The 17,107-nt window shown below is 43.9% G+C and overlaps 1 protein-coding gene across 2 annotated transcripts in view; it reads right to left on the minus strand.

The window, feature by feature from the left end:
• Nucleotides 1-17,107, minus strand: part of LOC131065848 (outer envelope pore protein 21, chloroplastic) — a 195,604-nt gene that overhangs the window by 45,740 nt on the left and 132,757 nt on the right. The gene's annotated exons all lie outside the window — the stretch shown is intronic.

The following is a 17,107-nucleotide window of genomic DNA, read 5'->3' on the forward strand; positions in this document are numbered from 1 at the left end:
CACACTCTCCCCAGAATGGCGTCATAGCCTTTCTTTTTCAAGGGAATAACTACAAAATCTAACAGGAAGGGTTGCGTACCAATTGTCACTTGCAAGGCCATCAATATGTCGAGTGGCTTGATGCCGTGTTGGTCGGGTCCTACCAGATTAAATGTGGATGGTCACAGGGTGGGTTTCCCCAGCCTCTTCCATGTCTCTTCTGGTAGTACATTCACCCCAGCACCTCCGTCCACAATGGTGTCCTTCAGAATGGTTCCAAGGATGTCCATTTCTACCATGACTGGGTGTCTACCACTGTTCAAGGCTAGTAACATTGGCTCAGTCGAAGGGCTGACGAGAACCTCCACCTGTGGTGTACGTGTGTGGTGCTTAGCACATTGCTGAGGATGGCAATCCTCAAATGTAGCATGGAGTCTAGAAGGTCTTTTACCTTTATCGGTACCTCCATCTGCAAGACTTGCCCAATAATATTCTTTTCCGCTTTCACACGGGTTGAGGGACTCCTCATCTCCGTGTCCTTTCGTCCTTCTGCCGCCACCTCCCGTTCAATGTCGGCCTTCACCTCCCGCAGTCTCTCCTTCTCTGTGCGGGGGTCGGGATACGTCTTCTTCGCCTGCGCGCGAGTGATTGCCAATACTTCTTCGTGTTCGCCCATCTTCTCAATATTGAGCAGATTCACCCTCGGCTTAGGACAGTTTGCGTCATCGTGATCACCGGGGCCACACCATCTACACAGGCTCTGGGGGGTTTCAACGTTCTGGCATTCCCGAGCGAAGTGCCCCCATTGGTTGCAGGTCCGACATTGAATTATTGGCTGCCCTTTAGCGTCATACTGCATTCTGCTCCGATTGTTGTTGTTGCCTCTCCCTCCTCTTCGGTTGCCTCTATAGCCATCGGATGATGCAGTGGCATCGGCTTGCGGCTTGGCGGAGCCCGCTACTGCAGACAGTGAGGGTTGCTCTTGTGCGAAGAATACTTGGTTCCCTTTTGTTTTCATGTTGTAGGGACACTCTTTGACGGCGTGTCCCAACATTTGGCAAATTTCGTAGAATGCCTTCTTCGGGCAGGTGCCTTTTGTGTGACCTTCTTCCTTACAATCAGTGCACCACACGTCTTCATTTTTACTCGTGCTTCCTTTCATGTTCTTAAATTCCTTCAACATACGATGCATATCCTTTTGAAGAGCTTGCACCTTCTTACTTGATGATTCATCATTGTTGCTTTCTCCCGAGGACTCCTCTTCTGTAGAGGACTTGTCTTTTTCTTCCACGATGTTTTGCCTTCACTTTCCAAATCCATCGCGCGGTTGTATGCGTCATCGTATGATGTGGGCGGTACAATTTTCATCTTCCTCCGCAGGGATGACCGCAACCCTTCCACGAACCATCTCTTCTTTAGTCCGTCAGCCGGCTGGTTCTCCATCTTCCCCAATAACTCTTTTAACCGTCGGCTGTATGTTCGCACTGTCTCGTGCTTTCCCTACTTTGTGCTTAATATCTCTGCCACGATCTCATTATCATCTCGAAGGAGTCGAAACTCCGTCTCAAAAGCTTTCTGTAGTTCATCCCATGTTCCCACCTTTACTTTATCCACATCAAAGTACCAATTAATGGCTACCCCTCTCAGGGTGGCAGGGAACTGCACCACCCAATCAGCTTTGTCAACCACCCCGTTGGCTGACCATATTGTCTCACACGTACGGCAGTGCCGTATAGGGTCATCTTTGCCATCTCCGTTGAATTTGGGCAACTTTTGTTTTCCCACCATCGATGGGGGTCGTCTCCCCGAAGGTGGCTGTGGCTTTGTTTGTGCCCTTGCGCCGCTCCCTCCGGTGTCGATGTGTCCTGCGTGGGTGACTGGGGGTACGGTGTTTTGCCTGCCGTGTGTCGCACCTACAACCGTACGGTTGTCCTCCCCTTCGTTCTCAGCCGCGCCCACTACTGGCTCACTTTGGTGATCCTCACTTCATGGCATAAGGGATAAGTTTCTGAATTGATCCTAAGTCTCTTCGACTAGATTCCTCTGTAACCTTGTTTCCCCCAGAAACTCTTCACGGCTTCTCACCCTACAATGTTCTGGCGACACGTAGAAATTTCCCTCGGCTTCTGCACCCTCTGTGACACCTCCTTGGTTCCCTTCAGGCAACCCCTCGGTAAGTCGTCCTTCGGCAAGTTGCCTCATCCTCTGTCTACATTCTACTCGTTGTTCCAGAATCAAGGCCCTCTGTGCGGCCTCCCACTCATCCGTTTCTGCTTTCTTATTTCTATCTTTGTTTAATAGGTTGGGCATTAATTCTCGTACATTTCCATAAATAACAACACATAAAACCAGAACACTCCTTTATTAATTCATTTCATCAGATACAACTTGTGTCAATATTATGACACCTTTATTTGAATATAGAATGTTCCTTTATCCCTATGGGATTCAAGGTTCAATTCCTTCTTGGCCTCGTGCCATCCCGATGGCTGCTTTCTTCGTACTGTTGGAGGATTTGTTGGCGTCTCTCTTCCCGAGCAATCTCCTCCAGGCGAGTTCGTTGTGCCAGTGATGCCTGTGCAAGCAACCGGGGGAGGTGGTTCATCAACCGATTTACTGCCGGGCTAACTTCCAGTGCTGTCCACACGACACTTGGTGGGATTTCAGCCTTCGTGGCCTCTCTTCGAACGTAGGTCTCGATGGCTACCTGGAGCAGGATTGAAAATTCCCTCGTTGCAGTGTCTTCCCCGTTGTAGAGCTCTGTTTGTGCGTCGTCGGCCTCTGGGTTTATCTCACCAACGGGTAGGCCCATCGTGTCCATGTGCCATCCGCTCCCTCCTTTCCTGAGTATGTCTAAGCAACGGCGCCAAATGTTTGCCTCATTGGGTAAACAGAAAGAGTACAGAAGTAACAAAGAAATAAACAATGCAATAACATCATGAATACGAGAATAAGCTTTCCATTAATAACTCATAGTGTATCCAATGTTCACAGTATTATTTGTCGTAAAAACACACCTTTCAATACCCGCAGGTAGTACAATATATAACAGCCGAAGAGGTGCGACACAACCGTCGCGACTCCAACTACCTACCTGTCGGCTAACTAACTACTAACAAATAACATTACTACCAAAACATAAGATATACATATTTCCCGACAACAATCACTTCCTATGAAAAATTCACTCATAAAATCATCAAAAGGTTTGATCAAAAACATCCACAATGATACTTTAAGGAGCTGACCCAATTAAAACAATAAGGGACTGTGGAAGAATTTGCCACTGAATTTCAAGGGTTAGCAGTGATGGTACTAGAAATTTCACAAGAGAGGCTTACCTACCTCTTCGTGGAAGGACTAAAGGAGTCAATCCGTAGTATAGTAGGTGCCATGGAACCAATCAGTCTAGAAGAAGCAATTTTGAAAGGAAAAAATTTTGATGCCCCCTCATCCAAAGAGAAACCTAAGAGTTTTCAATCTAGTACAAAAAGCCAGCATAAGGGAGACAACCCCAAGAAAGATTATCATAATGAAAAGCCTTGCCACTATTGTAAGGAACCATGGGAGAAAGGTCACATTTGTAAAAATGGGGAATTTAAAAAACAACGTGATGAACTAAGGAGAAAAAATTTGTGTTTCAAATGTAAGGAACCATGGGAAAAAAATCATCATTGTGAAAAGATACAAGCACACCGCTTGGAAAGGGAGTTAGCAGATGAAACAGAAGAAAATTCACAAAAAAAGGCAAAACTTGATGATACTAAACTTGTTACTCTAGCAACCATCTCACAAAATTCTGAACATAGACCACTCAGATTGAAGGGCAGTCTTCAAGTACAAAGGGTAGTTACTTTGGTGGATAGTGGCGCCTCCCACAACTTTATCAGCAAAGAACTAGTGGCTAGAAGGAAGTTAAAAACTCAAGAGTTTGAAGGATTCAAAGTAGCATTGGCCAATGGGTTCATAGCCCCCTGCAATCAACTCATTCCCCAAATGGAGCTCAACATGGGGAATCACACAATCAAAGGTGACTTCTATGTAGTCACCCTTGACAATGAGGCCATTTTGGGTAGACCATGGATCCATTCACTAGGCCGCTTCATTATGGATCTCCCAAACATAGAAATTTGTTTTCAGCACAATGGAAGGGAGGTCACACTAAAGGGGTTACCGGATGGAGCAGCTAAGGTAGTAACATGTAAAAAAATGGAAAAGATTCTTAGACATGGGCAAGAAGAATGGATTGCTCAATGTCTGGTCTTGGATCAATCAGCTCCACATGACAAGGCGATTCATATTGACATCCAACCAATTTTAAGGAAATACAAGAAGGTTTTTGAGGATATTCCAGCACGACTTCCTCCCAAACGAGGTTTTGAACACTCAATTGAGTTAGAAGAGGGTGCTAAGCCAGTAATCACCACACCATATAGACATCCTTATAAATTTAAGGTAAAAATTGAGAAAACCATCAAAGAATTGTTGGAGATGGGTCATATACAGCCAAGTTCAAGTCCATTTGCCTCTTCCATAGTATTGGTGAAAAAGAAGGATGGGACAATGAGAATGTGTGTGAATTATAGGGCATTGAATAAAAAAACTATAAAAAATAGATACCCTATTCCCCGAATTGATGAACTGCTGGATGAACTTCATGGAGCCAAATATTTCTCAAAAATTGACTTAAGGTCAGGGTATCATCAAATAAGAATGAGGAAAGAAGTTGTGCCAAAAACTGATTTTCGTTGTCACTGTGGGCATTTTGAATTCTTGGTGCTACCATTTGGCCTCACAAATGCCCCGGCAACGTTCCAATCTTGCATGAATCACAGTTTTCGCAAACTCCTAAGGAAATGTTTACTTGTGTTTTTCAATGACCTCCTTATTTACAGTAGAACATGGGAGGAACACCTACAACATATCGAGGAGGTACGGAGTATTCTTGAATCAGAATCAATGTATGCCAAAGCTTCCAAGTGTGAGTTTGGCTTAGAAGAAATTCTTTATCTTGGTCACAAAATTAACTCCCAAGGAGTCAGTGTTGACGAGGAGAAAATCAAAGCCATCAAAGAGTGGCAAAAACCAAGGAGTTTGACCCAATTAAGAGGATTTGTTGGGTTATGCAGCTACGATAGGAGATTTGTTAAGGGGTTCTCTAAAATAGCAGCACCTCTCACAGATTTAACAAAAAAAGGGGCTTTCTCATGGAGTGAAGTATCGCAGCAAGCCTTTGAAAAACTTAAGGAGGCAATGAGTTCATGTCCGGTCCTAGCAATTCTGGATTTCACCCAACCCTTTGACTTACAATGTGATGCTTCGGGAGACGGAATAGGGGCAGTTCTCATGCAAAACAAGCACCCTATTGCCTTTGAAAGCCGTAAATTGTTAGAAAAAGAAAAGCACGACTCCATCTATGATAAGGAAATGTTGGCTATTATGCATGCATTTGCAAAGTTCAAGCAGTACCTAGTTGGAGGAAAATTCAATGTGAAGACCGACCACAATAGTCGCAGATTCTTCATTAACCAAAAGGATCTTAATGACCGCCAACAGAAATGGGTGAGCAAAATTCAAGCATATGATTTTGATATAGAATATGTGAAGGGAGCAAGGAATGTGGTAGCAGATTCTTTATTTAGATGGTCCTATTTGAATACCCTAACCAGCATTACTGGGGGTTGGAAGTCCCAAATCACAGCAGAATATGCCAAAGATTCTTTAGCTACTGAAATAATGGAAGGGAATTTGCCAAGTGAGGATTACAAGGTGATGGAAGAATTGATCTTCTATAAAAATAGGATTTTCCTTGCATCTAATTCCAAATTCAAGGGCACAATTTTGAAGGAATATCATGATAATCCCTTGGCAGGGCACCAAGGCTATTATAAAACATACAAGCAAATAAGGAAAAAAATTTCATGGAAGGGACTCAAGGGAGATGTTTTAAGGTATGTTCAGGAATGCATCACCTGTCAAAAAAATAAAGTTGAACAAACACACCCGGCCGGGCTCCTTCAACCGTTGCCAATTCCTAATAAAAAATGGTAAAGTATTTCTATGGATTTTATTACCGGTTTACCTAGAGTTCAGGGTAAAGATTGCATTTATGTGGTGGTAGACAGACTAATCAAATATGCTCATTTCTTTGCCATTTCCACCGAGTATAGAGCACACCAAGTAGCTGAAGTTTTCTTCGAATAAGTATTTCGATTACACGGGTTACCAAAGAATATTGTAAGCGATCGTGATAGCCGCTTTCTTAGTCAGTTTTGGCAAGAATTGTTCATATTAGCAGGTACAACACTCACCCCCAGTACTAGTTATCATCCCCAAACAGATGGGCAAACTGAAATAGTAAATAAATGGCTAGAAGGATATTTGAGGAATTATGTTACAAATCAGCAAAATTCATGGATTAAGTGGTTGCATTTAGGGGAACATTGTTACAATACAACTGTTGGTCATAAAATGGGCTTTGTACTACTTGTTAAGCTATGTTGGTTAAGTATATTAGTGTCGTCGAGGGTAGTTGTTTGTTGCACAACAGTTCCCCACAGGTGGTAACCGCAACCCTCGACCGTGTCTTTATATATGCTCTTGTACTTGTTGTTGGATACACGGATGTAGAGAATGATTATTGTACTAGACATTTTGGCATTAATGAAAGCATTACTCTGAGTTTCTAGTTACTATTCTATCCTATGGTTATCATCTGGCTGTTGATATGCAATATTAATAACACACCCCACGGGGTAAACATCTGGCGTCGTTGCCTAGACATACTCGGGAAAGGAAGGAGCGGATGGCATACGGACACGATGGGCCTAACCGTCGGTGAGATTAACCTAGAGGCCGACGACGCACAAACGGAACTCTACGACAGAGAGGGCACTGCAAGAAGGGAATTCTCAATCCTGCTTCAGGTGGCCATTGAGACCTACGTCCGAAGAGAGGCCACGGAGGCTGAAGTCCCAACAAGTGTCGTGTGGACCACACTAGAAGTTAGCCCCACAGCGAATCGATTGATGAACCACCTCCCCTAGTTGCTTGCACAAGCATCACTAGCACCACTGGCACAACGAACCTGCCTAGAGGAGATTGCCCGTGAGGAGCGACGCCAACAGGTCTTTCGACAGTACGAAGAAAACAATCGTCGTTGGGAAGCAGAGCGTGATGGCAAGAGGCGAAGGGGAAATTGAACCTTGAACCTCCCGGAGGAATAAAGCAATACTGTAATAATCCTTGCACAATGTTGACATAAATTGTGGCCGAAAGGGAAAATAATAAAAGTTTTTTTGTTTTGTGTACATGGTGTGTGCTTGCTATGTACGGAAGTGATTTATGCCCAATATACTAAATAAGGACAAAAATAAAAAGATACAAAGTGACGAATGGGAAGTGGCACAAAGAGCGTTGAATCTCAGACAGCAGATAGAACGAAGGCGTAGGCTAAGGCAGCTTGCCGAGTGACGACTAGCCGAGGGGTTCCTCGAAGGGAACCCAGGAGGTGTCACGGAGGTTGCAGAGGCATAGATAGATGGAGAGAATTACACTCTCTACATTGTCGTAGGGTTGCCCGAAGGGAACCTAGAAGGAGTCACGGAGGGTGCCGAAGGAGAACTCTACAGTTCGCCAGAATACCACCGTAGGGTAAGAAGTCGCGAAGAGTTGGTGGAACAAACAAGGCGAAGTCTAAACCTGATCGACGCTACCAAAGACCTAATAAAGAAATTGTCCATTTCGGAGGACAACCAACTGGAGGGAGACGACCGAAGGTGATGGTACGGCCGAACGTGCCGGGGGAGCACAAGGGTACTATACGCAAGGCAATTTGTTCGGTTCGGGGCCAGCAACCTTCTCCAGAGAACCCACGAGTGGAGGGTCAGGTGTAGAAGACGGAGGCGAAGGATCACCAGGTACAAGCACACAAGGCACCGGAGAAGCGAGACCCAGCCGTGGGATGGCAAGTAAGCAGAAGCTGCCAAAGTTCAATGACGACGAGAAGGAAGATACCGTCCGCCATTGCCGCACTTGCGAAACCATATGGTCAGCGAATGGTGTTATCGACCAGGACGATTGGGTAACACAATTTCCAGCAACCTTAAGGGGAGTGGCCATCGACTGGTACTTCGATACAGATAAGGCCAAGGTCGGCACATGGCCCAACCTAAAGAAGGATTTCAAGATAGAGTTCCACCTCCTCAGAGACAACAATGAAATAGTAGCCGAAATCTATGGCACAAAGCAGAACAAGAAGGAGACGGTCCAAGCCTATAGTCAGTGGCTCAAGGAACTGTTGGGGAAAATGGAGTCAACCAACGAATGGGTTGAAAAAGAGATGGTTCGTGGAGGGACTGAAACACTCCCTCCGGAAGAAGATGAAAATTGTTCCACCAACCTCGTACGAAGAGCATATAATAGAGCGATGGATCTAGAGAGCGAGACTAAGACATCCAAGAAGAAAAAGAAGAAGGATAGCTCGTCCGAGGGAAGCAGCAGCGATAGCGAGTCCGGCAAAAAGGTGCAAGCACTGCAGAAGGACATGCTGAGGATGACGAAAGAGCTGAAGGTTATGAAGGGAGGTCCGAGCAAGACCGACGAAGGGGAGCTTTGGTGCACGGAATGTAAGACAAACGGCCACACGAAAGGCTCCTGCCCAAAGAAGGCCTATCGTGATATATGCCAGTTGATGGGGCATCCCACCAGGGAATGCCCCTACAACATGAAAACACGAAACCAACAAGTATTGCTTACGCAGGAACAACCAACTACATCGAGCGGTACCGACAGCTCCCAGTCGAACAACAATGCAACATCGGGAGGCTACCAAGATAACCGGTGGGGAGGACGAAACAACAATAACAACAATAACAATACAAGGAGCGGGATCCACTACGACTCCAAAGGCCGATCGATGATACAATGCAGAGCGTGCAGCCAGTGGGGGCACTTCGCCCGAGACTGCCCGAAGGGAGAGGCCACACAATATTTGTGCAAATGGTGCGGACTGAGAGACCACAAAGACACCACCTGCCCGAAGTCCGACGTCAACTTGCTCAATATCGAGGAAACCAAAGAAGAGGAAGTGTTGGCCATAACCTGCGCCCAAGCCAGACAAGAAACGTGCCCAGACCTGGAGACAAAAAAGCGAAGGGTACGGGAAGCACGGGAAGAAATTGAGAAAGAGATACGAGAGAGGGCGAAGGCGAAGGGTACGACGAGTACTTCCAACCAACCAGAGGCGGGGGAGGCTATACTAAATCAAAATTTAAAACTGGAGGTACCTGTGAAGGTACACGATCTCCTCCAGACGATGCCTCAATTACGAATGGCGTTGCTGAATAATCTTTCCCAACCACGCACCAATACCAACCACCGCACGGATGTTCCTGGGGGGTCTGCAATAGACCCCAGGCTGCTGGCAGTTAACACTGGAAGGAACCCGACCATTGTGGAGATGGGTATCCTTGGCACCATTCTAACCGATACCATGGTCGATGGTGGATCGGGAGTGAATGTTCTTCTAGAAGAAACCTAGCCGAAGTCGACACTGTGGACATCTACATTCAATCTGCTGGGAGTAGATCATCATGGAATCAAACCCATCAGGACACTGATGGGCCAGCATGTTACCATCGGGGCGCAACCCTTCATACTGGACTTCGTGGTAATCCCACTAAAGAAAAAAGGGTATGATGCGATCTTAGGGAGAGGGTGTTGGTGGCAGCCAAGGCCACCCACAACTGGAAGAAGAACACTCTGTCTATGGAGAACGGAGGAAGTTTATCATAGACCTTGGGACGCAGTTGGTTAGTGAGGAACTGGCATCATCTTCGGAATCGAAGGGTGAAGGAGAAGGCGACCTGAGGGACGAAGGAAGGGGCTGCATGGAGCCCAACAACGAAGGGATTCTCAAACTAGGAGAGTGCTCCGAGGATGAGACGGGGTCATTGAACGGGCTCTTCCACTAGCAGATGGAGGATTACGAAATGTTCCAGAGCTACAGGCTCGAAGTAGAGGAACCAGAGCAGGTAACAGAGGAGGTGTACTTGCCGGAATACAAAGAATATTGGAAGGGAGACACTCGTGTGAGTGACACCACCGCACACCAGTTCCCGAAGGAAGAACCCATCAAGTATCAAGAGGTAAAATTGAAGGAGACAAACCTCGGTGACGTAGATAATCCCAAGATCATTCGCATCGGCAACGATTGGAACCCTGTGTGGAAGGCTACAGCCTTCAAAATCTTTATTCTTCTTCTTCTTCTTATGTACAAGAAGGAGACCGTGGTCCCTGTAGAATTTATGGTTCCAGGTCTTCGGATGGCCATTGAAAATAGACTTGCCATCAACGGGTCCAAATTGAAACCCTACCACGAGAAGTGCGTAGGGGACCTGAGAGGCGGGAAGGACACCCGAGAGTCCGAAGGGGGACCCGAGAGGCCAGGCAGGCGACTCGAGAGGCACGGGAGACTCTCGGGCGAGGCAAACCGAGAAGGATGAAGGGCGATTCCAAACGCACGGGACCCGAGCCGAAGACTCTCTGGACAATTAGATTAGGAAATTAAATTAAAAAATAAAAAATAAAAAATAAAAATCAGTGGCCACGGTGGAACCGCCGTGCGGTGGGACCACCGTCGAGGGGGCCACCGCCGGTGACCACAGTCGACGGAGGTCCGCCGTGCAGTGGGATCACCGTCAGAGGGGCACCGACAATGACCACCGTATAGTGGAGCCACCATGGTGAGACCACCGTGCGGTGGAACCACCATCGACGAAGGTCACCGGTGGTGGAATACCACCGTAGGCCTGAAGGAGCACAGCAATGGCGGCAACGGTTTAAAAAAGGGTGAAAGAAAAATACCACGACACGGCAAGGATAAGTGTTGGGGTTGTTTTGTAAGTGTTGGATAAGTGTTGGGATAAGGGCGAAGGGCATCAGAGAAGTCACGGTAAGTGTTGGGGTTGTTCTGTACTGTGAGAAAGAAGCCTGAAGTTAAGCATTGGCGGGGAAGCCATAAGCCATGGAGGGAGGCAGATTTGGAGGTTGCGAACAAACAAAGTTTGAGGGAAGGCATTGCAAGCACGCGAAGTCGTGCGGCACCAAGGAGTTATTCAGTTAAGATATCAACCTTTGGGGAGTGTGATGGAGGATTTGAGGCATCTCCTAGCCTTTGTGCCAGAGGGTTGTGGCCACATCCAGGCATGAATGGTACACTTTGAGGAACTCGGAGTATGTCTCGGCTGGACGTGAGGTTGCCTTGGCGGATGCACAAAGGGCTCGGGAGGATCTGACCACTAGGTTGGAGGCAGTAGTAGCGTGACACTTAGCTCAGCATACCCAGAAGTTGGATGTCGAGAGGGCAACGTGGGTGGCTATCGAGGACAAATTGGCTAGGGAGACAGTATCATTTGAGTAGTAGTTGGTGGAGGCTGAGACTGAAAAGCGTGTTTTGCAGACAAGTTTGGTTTAGGCACAGGAGGATTGTGATGTCAAGGAAAAAAAAAGAACTCCTTGCGGAAGCAATAATGGTGAAATCCGCACTTGAGCATCGAATGGTAGCAGAAAAGGGTTTTCAGGCGAGGACGCAGCAAGTGTATGAGTTTCGGGCTCGACTGGCATCAGCAGTTCCTGCATCTTCTTCATTGGCAGTGCAACTACCTCCTTCAAGGATGCCCCCTCAACCCCTTCTTCTCAGTGATTTTCTTATTGTATACAGTGTACTTCATCCCCATTTGTTGCGTTAGTCCCGGATTTTTGTCCTTGTCATCCGAAGACGACTTTTCTTAGGGGGGGGATGATGTTGGTCGTAAAATGGGCTTTGTACTACTTTTTAAGCTACATTGGTTAAGTATATTAGTGTCGTCGAGGGTAGTTGTCCGTTGCACGATGGTTCCCCACGGGTGGTAACCGCAACCCTCGACCGTGTCTTTATATATGCTCTTGTACTTGTTGTTGGATACATGGATGTAAAGAATGATTATTGTACTAGACATTTTGGCATTAATCAAAGCATTACTCTGAGTTTCTGGTTACTATTCTATCCTATGGTTATCATCTGACTATTGATATGCAATATTAATAACACACCCCACGGGGTAAACAACAACCCATCATATGTCTATTGGCATGAGCCCCTTTAAGGCTCTCTATGGATATGACACGATGACTTTTGGTGGATTAGCAATCCAAGAAAGTAAGGTGCCAAGCGCTAAAGACTTTATACAGCAAAAAATGTACGCTAACCGTCATCGAGAAGAAAGGACTTTTGAAGAAGGTGACTTGGTTTTCTTGAGGCTTCAGCCTTATAGGCAGTCATCCCTGAAGACCAGTGGTGTTGAGAAACTTAAACCATGATTTTATGGCCCTTATAAGGTACTGCGGAAAATAGGAGAGGTAGCTTATAAGATTGAGCTTCCGGCAAACAGCAGGATCCATAACATCTTTCACGTGTCCAGGCTTAAAAGAGTTTTGGGGCAACATGTTGCTCCCTCTGCTGATCTACCTCCTCTTGATGATAAAGGCAAACTCATATTAGAACCTGAACTGATCTTGAATATGAGGGAAAAGAAGTTGAGGAACAAAACCATTCCGGAGTTCTTGGTTAAATGGAAAGGGTTGCCCGAAGAAGATGCTACTTGGGAAGGGGAGGAAATTTTTAACCACCCCCAACTCAAATTTGCTTGTGGACAAGCAAACTCAAGAGGGGAGGACTGTCATGTCCCATGATAAATGTATAGAATGTAAACATCTATGTAATATGATCTCTGTTCCAGATTTTGGATTTTTTTTTAAAATTAATCTTTTATTAAATTAATTAATTTAATGATGACAAAGTTAATTCAATTAATAATTATTCTTAATTTAATGACCAAATAACTTTTGAAGTTTATTATATACAATGACTAGTACTTTAGGCATCAATTACTAACTATGGTGTTTCAGACAAAGTTGCTATCTTAGGAAGATGTGCATATTTCTGACTAGTCGTGACTCTTCAATACGATCTATGAAGGAATACATAAATCAGGTTTTTGGGAGATTTGGGTAAAGGAGGCAGAAAGGAAAAAGAATCAAATATTGCGGGAGTGAAACCAATCACCATTTTGATTCGTCAGATGGCAAGGCAACCATCCCAGGTATGTCATGTACTCAGAAAATGGATCGATTGTTTTAACCGTTTCAAATAGACTGTAACTTGCACAGTATTCGCATTCATGGCTATAATATACAACGATAATTGGCATCAATGCCAAATTCACGCGTTCTGGAATGAACCTGTAAATCTCCATCATTCGAATTGTACATAACGTGAAGTTGCAATCATTTATATGTTTCGATAAACTGGGAATTTCTATCAATCAAACTTAATGTCATATATGTTTGTTTGTAATTACAATCAGTTACCATCTGATACGTATAAACAGTTTTAAATCTGAATGATGTTATGCCATGAAATAGCCAATCTTCCACAGTACGTCTAAAATACCTTATGATGTATTCAGTTATACATAAATAGATTATTAATTAAGAAAACCGCAAAATGGTAAGAACGAATTCCCAAATGATTCTCGTTTTCTGTTTCTTCTGATTTAATAAAAAATAAAAGAATGACATATACGAACTGCTGAAATACTGACCCATTATTAATACAAATCTGAATTAAAGCATACTGTGCAATCTTATGTTATTAACAGTAAAACAGTAAATCTATACCTACAAGAAATGCACTTAAAATTTCAGGAAGACAGAGAGATTGGGAGAGGAGGATAATGTCTGTCTCAGTTGTTTACCTACTGATCCATGTAAGATCAGTAGGCCAGTAGGGCATATGACTGCTACTGGGCCTGGGACTGGCAATTAATAAGCCCCTCTACAATCTGCTACTTCCTTGGATTAATAATTTTTAGGGTGGAACAAGGAATGAACTGTGGAGATAAGACCCACACCACTAATAGTAAGCCAAAGGGGCATGATGACTGCCTTTGGATCCAGAGTGGGATGGATGGGCTAACCGGATCATTCCCTGTGCTACCAATTATGGTTATTTAAGGAAAAATGTTATAAACCATATAAGTTATGATTGAATAAAACAGGTTTCCGCTGCACATATATAATCTGTAAAAAATAATTTCTGTATGTTTTAATGTGATTTTCTTTAAAATATAAACAATTATTTCATTTCTGATTTATCTTTTCTATCTGTATCCCAGGCAAACATATTTATACTTATATAACTAGTAAGGGACATTACAGTGTGGGATTGTCATGTTTGCTTGAAAGATTTTAGAGGCACCTATAGAAGGGTAAAAGCTCAATTTTATGGGTTTTTCAAGCCACGGGGTCAAAGCTTGTCTAGAACTAAAAAATGAGGAGAGGATAGACTGTCATAGATTGCACACGGAGGTGAAAATGGGGAAACAAGGTGGGGAAATGTTGGCACCTTCTTTTGCCTGTTCACAAACATCTTTGCCTATGACATCCCCTATTGGTAGTAGTCAAGTTGAGACAAGCGTAAAGAGGAAGATGAGTAGTGAGAAGGGAGGGTCAGTAGAAACTTTGTTTAATGCACAAAGAGGTGAAGCTACAGAGATATCCATTGCTAGATTCTTTTTCGCTAATGCCATCCCATTTCATGTGGCATGTTCCTCTTACTTCAAAGAAATGGCCAAAGATATAGCCACTATCGGTCCCACATTCACACCCCCTAGAAATCATAAGCTACGAACTACTCTCCTAGACAAAGAGTATTCCAAGGTTAATGTGCTAATGGAGGATATGAAGCGAACTTGGATGAAGTTTGGTTGCTCTATTGTGATGGATGGGTGGACTCATGTTAGACATGGGCCACTCATTAATATCATTGTCACATGCCCTACTGGTTCTTATTTTCTCAAAGTCATGGATTGTTCAAGGAAGCGTAAGGAGGTTGAGGCTGCTAATGTTGGACAAGTGATAATTGATTCAACATGTGTGTGCAAATCAGCTGGTTTGATGGTGGAGGGTGCTGATAGGCACATCTTTTTGACCCCATGTTGTGTTCATTCATTGAACAATGCATTGAAAGACATAGGGAAAATAGATTGGGTGAACCAAGTGGTGGCAGAAGCTAGAAACATTCAAATGTTCATTTGCAACCACCACACCTCACTTGCTCCCTTTAGGTCATTTTCAAAGGAGTTCCTCAAACCCGTTGACACAAGGTATGCCACTTACTTCATTTTGTATCAACCTACCAATTTTTTATTTTAATGAACATTGAATATAGGTATGCCACTTAAATTTTTTATTATTTTAATGAATATAGGTATCCCACTTCATCTTGTTGGAAAGGATGCTTGAGGTGCATGAGCCTCTACAATTGATGTTGGTGAATCTTGAGTGGACTAGATGGCCTAATTCAAGTTCTAATGAAGGAAAATCCTCCAAACAAAAGATCCTTGATGACAATTGGTGGTCCACTGTGAGGTAAGACGTTGCTGAATTTTTTTTTAATTGTTGATTTTATTAAAAATTAAATATTAGATTGCTGATTTTCATATTCTGATTTTAATATTTTGAACTTTGCACTTGCAGATATGTTTGCTCTATCATCTCACCTATTGTAGATGTCATTCGATATCCTGATATAGACTCTCCTAGTCTTGGAGAGATATATGAGATATTTGATAGTATGCTTGTGAAGATAAAGCAAACAATTTTGGCTAAGGGTCCTATTTTGGGGTTCTATGAGAAACATATTAGGCCCATTATGACACAAAGGTGGAACATAATGAACACATCGTTCCATATGGAAGTCAATACTCTAAATCCCAAATGGTATGCACCAAGGGATAGAAGCGTGCCTCCATTTGATGATGAAGAAGTTTTAGATGGGTTCACACGAGCCATTGATAGGATGTATCCAGAGGAGGCTCCATACTTCGTGCACAATTCCTTGACTTTACAAATCTCTGTGGTCCTACATTAAGTAAACCACAGGCAAGGTTGATATAACTATATTAGTCCAAAGAGGCCCTGTTGGATGGTGGACATGGCATGGAAGGGATACACCATAATTGAAGTTGCTTGCTACTCACCTCCTTTCACAGGTTGCTAGTTCCTTTGCTGCAGAGAGAAATTGGTCCACATATGGCTTTATCCACTCCATCAAGAGGAAAAGACTTACCTTTAGACGAGCGGAGAAGCTAGTGGTCGTGCATGGTTCTCTTCGACTTTAGGATCATCAGAATCCAAAGTATCGGCAGACTCAAACTTTATCGTGGGATGTTGAGCCCAAAGATGTGGCCTAGGTTGAGGAGGAGGAGACACCAAGGGGATTGGTTGGGATTCCGTTGGATGAGGTGGGCATGGACCATGGCAGTGGTAGAGGCTCAGATGAGGACTCTAATTTTGATGTAATGTTAGGAGATGCAGATTAGGGGCAGCATTGTACTTTGTTTTTTTGTATATTTCATATCATAATTGACAATGAAACTATATGGCAGCAGTGTAGCCTTTGGGCATTTTGTATGTTATTTCTTTAATAGCAAATGCATATTGACAATGAATTATGAATTATGAATGCATATTGAGTATTCAAAATGAATTCTGAACAAAAATCTTGTGTGTTCAAACTTAACGTTCCAAAATGTTTTCATATGCATGCTATATCCATGTTTTCATATGAACATTTAAAATTCCCCTATATATTTCAAAATTTCCCTATATTTTATATAGCCGTCCCCTTTGCCATTTCCCCCCCTCCACCCCCCATCCCCCATTCCCAAATTTGGCAAAAAAATCACCATCCCAGAAACTCGGGGTAACATAGTCAGAAACTGCATCAGGTTTCACAAAAATGATTTCATTTACAAGTGCATGGGGATCGGAAAACTCAATGTTATCAAGGTCATGTTGCATCTCATGCATGCTACCAAATTGTGTGCCTCGACTGAAATGATTTCAATATTTACTATAATGGCTGATTCAATCAATTCTCCTTGGAATGAAGAGTACCTATCTTATGTGAATTTTTAAGTCACATCTCATGCATGCTACCAAATTGTGTGCCTTGACTGGAATGATTTCAATATTTACTATAGTGGCCAATTCAATCGATTCTCCTTACAATGAAGAGTACCTA

Source organism: Cryptomeria japonica, chromosome 6 (genome assembly GCF_030272615.1).
Source record: "Cryptomeria japonica chromosome 6, Sugi_1.0, whole genome shotgun sequence".
Lineage (NCBI taxonomy): Eukaryota > Viridiplantae > Streptophyta > Pinopsida > Cupressales > Cupressaceae > Cryptomeria > Cryptomeria japonica.